Raw genomic sequence first — 3,744 nt, forward strand, 5'->3', positions numbered from 1 at the left:
CAGTTTGGGACCTGTCTACCTGCGTGACCGCATTTCTGTATACGAACCCACATGATGTCTTTGATCATCTGGGGAGGCCCTGCTCGCAATCCCATCTGTGTCGCAAGCGCAATTGGAGGGGACGAGGGACAGGGCCTTCTCGGTGGTGGCCCCTCGACTCTGGAACTCCCTCCCCAAGGACACCAGGCATGCCCCATTGCTAGCAGTCTTTAGAAGGAGCTTGAAAACGTGGATGTTTCAGTGTGCCTTCCCAGAATAAGGAAATCCAAGCAATGTGTCCCAAATGCATTTTACGAGAGATTTAGGATTGTTTGCACGCCCACCTATCCCTAAAATATCTATCCTATTTCACTTGGACATGCCCAGCATTTTTTTTAAATTTTAACCATTACATTTGGCCCTGCCACAGGTTTTTAATGCATCATGATATTATTGTTATTATTTTTGCTTTGTTTATGAGTTTATTTATTGTTGTATTGTTGTTGTTGTTTTATTGATGTATTTGGGCTCGGCCTCTTGTAAGCCACACTGAGTTCTGCGGGAGATGGTATAATAATAATAATAATAATAATAATAATAATAATAATTGTTATTATTATTATTATATCTATGTCCAGGCCCATAGCCGGGGGGGGGGGGGCTTGAGGGCTTTCAGGGGGGGCCCTAAATTCTCAGGGTGGTCCACAAGAAGGCCTTACTGATGCATTATTTAAACTGTTATAAGAATATCTATGTCAATACTAATAAAAATATCTATGCCTCTGTATTTTTTTTCATGTCAGGAGCAAGTCACTTCTGGTGTGAGAGAATTGGCCGTCTACAAGGATGTTGCCTGGATGCTTTGATATTTTACCATCCTTGTGAGAGGCTTCTGTCATGTCCCCACATGGGGAGCTGGAACTGACAGAGGGAGCTCATCTGCACTCTCCCCGATTTCGAACATACAACCTGTCAGTCTTCAGTCCTCCCAGCACAAGGGTTTAACCCATTGCGCCATCGGGGGCTCCACCTCTGTAATAATAACAGCTATATCATATCAATAATAATAATAATAATAATAATAATAATAATAACAACTAGATGCCTATAATATCTATCGGTCTGTAGTAATAATAATATCATACATCTGTAATAATAATACCTGTATGTCAATAATATCTATACATCTATAATGATAATACCTAGATGCCTTTAATAATATCTGTGTCTATAATAATATCTAAATGCCTATAATAATATCTATACATCTATAATAATAATAATAATAATAATAATAATAATAATACATAAAAATAATATATTTGAACTGGGCTATATGGCAGTGTGGACACAGGTAACCCAGGGCCCTTCCACACATCCATATTTATTTATTTATTTATTTGCTGCATTTATTAACCGCCGCTCTCAGCCCTAGGGCGACTCGCGGCGGTGTACAACATATAAAAAACATACTTCACAATAAACTACAACTACAAAAACAACATATCACTAATACATTATCATCTAATTACACTAAAAATAATCCGCTTCGTCTTATCATAGAATCATAACCAATCTCGTAGTCTACATTCCGTTCCAGTTGTCATTTCCAGTTACTGTAGCATTTAGTTAAATGCCTTCTCGAATAGCCATGTCTTCAGGCTCTTCCGGAAGGACATAAGGGAGGGCGCCTGTCTGATGTCAACAGGGAGGGTGTTCCACAGCCGGGGGGCCACCACTGAGAAGGCCCTCTCCCTCGTCCCCGCCAAGCGTGCCTGTGAGGCAGGCGGGATCGAGAGAAGGGCCTCCCCAGACGATCTCAAGGTCCTCGTGGGCTCATAGGCCGAGATGCGGTCTGAAAGGTATTTTGGGCCGGAACCGTTTAGGGCTTTGTAGGATAACACCAGCACCTTAAATTGGGCCCGGTAGCAAATCGGCAGCCAGTGGAGCTGGAACAACAAGGGCGTTGTGTGCTCCCTGCGTCCTGCTCCTGTTAGTAACATGGCTGCCGCGCGCTGGACTAGCTGAAGCTTCCGGGCCGTCTTCAAGGGCAGCCCCACGTAGAGAGCGTTGCAGATGTGACCAGAGCGTGTACCACCGTGGCCAAGTCAGACTTCCCAAGGTACGGGCGCAGCTGGCGCACGAGCCTAAGCTGTGCAAATGCTCCCCTGGTCACCGCTGAAACCTGGGGATCCAGACTCAACGATGAATCCAGGATCACACCCAAGCTGCGAACCTGCGCCTTCAAGGGGAGTGCGAACCCATCCAGCACAGGCTGTAACCCTATACCCTGCTCGGCCTTGCGACTGACCAGGAGTACCTCTGTCTTGTCTGGATTTAGTTTCAGTTTGTTCGCCCTCATCCAGACCATTACAGCGGCCAGGCACCGGTTCAGGACCTCGACAGCCTCCTTAGTAGCAGGTGGGAAGGAGTGACAGAGTTGGACATCATCTGCGTACAGATGACACCGCACCCCGAAACTCCGGATGATCTCACCCAGCGGCTTCATGTAGATGTTAAACAGCATGGGGGACAGTATAGAGCCCTGAGGAACCCCACAGGTCAAAGGCTGTGGTGTTGAACAGGAGTCCCCCAATAACACCTTCTGGGTACGGCCCTCCAGAAATGACTGGAGCCACTGCAAAGCAGTGCCCCCAAGACCCATCTCTGCAAGGCGCCCCAGAAGAATACCGTGGTCGACGGTATCGAAGGCCGCTGAGAGGTCCAGGAGCACCAACAGGGACACACTCCCCCTGTCTAGCTCCCGGCGCAGATCATCCACTAAGGCGACCAAGACCGTCACGGTACCATGTCCCGGTCTGAAACCAGACTGTGCCGAATCCAGATAATCCGTGTCTCTCAAGAATACCTGGAGTTGTGAGGCCACCACGCTTTCCATGACTTTGCCCAAGAAGGGGAGATTGGAAACAGGCCGAAAGTTATCAAATTTAGTGGGGTCCAGTGATGGTTTCTTCAACAGCGGTTTTATAATAGCCTGTTTTAGGCTCGCTGGAATCTTGCCTTCCCGAAGGGAGGCATTAACCACCACCGTTACCCACTCAGCCAATCCCCCTCTGGCCTCCTTCAGAAGCCAGGATGGGCAGGGGTCTAGGATGGACGTGGTGGGCCTCATTCCTCCAAGTATCTTGTCCACATCCTCGGGCTTCACAAACTGAAAAGAATCCATCAAAATAGGACAAGCAGGTGCTCGTGTCACATCCTCGGAGACTGCATTTAACGTGGTGTCCAGCCCAGAACGGATCAAAGCGACTTTGTCTGCAAAGAACCGAGCAAATGCTTCGCAGCGCGTGATCGAATTGTCAGGGCTCCCGCCTGAGGTGGCGGGAGTTAAAAGACCTCTGACAATCCGAAACAACTCCGCCGGACGGTTTTTTGCAGACGCAATAGTGGCCGCAAAGAAAGTTTTCTTTGCGGCTTTTATTGCCGCGGCATATGCCCTTAGAAAGGACACAAACCGTGCTCGATTTGACTCGCTTGGGTCCGAGCGCCACACGCTCTCTAGTTCCCTCTTCCTTCGCTTCATCACTGCCAGCTCCTCAGTAAACCAAGGAGCTGGTTTAGCTCGGCTACTTGAGAGGGGACGTTCCGGAGCGATCATGTCAATTGCCCTGGTCATCTCCCCATTCCAGAGAGTGACCAAGGCCTCGACATGGTCACCTACCGAGGTGGGGGGAAAATCCCCAAGAGCCGTCAGGAATCCATTCGGATCCATAAGCCTCCTGGGGCGGACCATCTTAATGGGTC

Source organism: Anolis sagrei, chromosome 2 (assembly GCF_037176765.1).
Source record: "Anolis sagrei isolate rAnoSag1 chromosome 2, rAnoSag1.mat, whole genome shotgun sequence".
In the NCBI taxonomy this organism is placed as follows: domain Eukaryota; kingdom Metazoa; phylum Chordata; class Lepidosauria; order Squamata; family Dactyloidae; genus Anolis; species Anolis sagrei.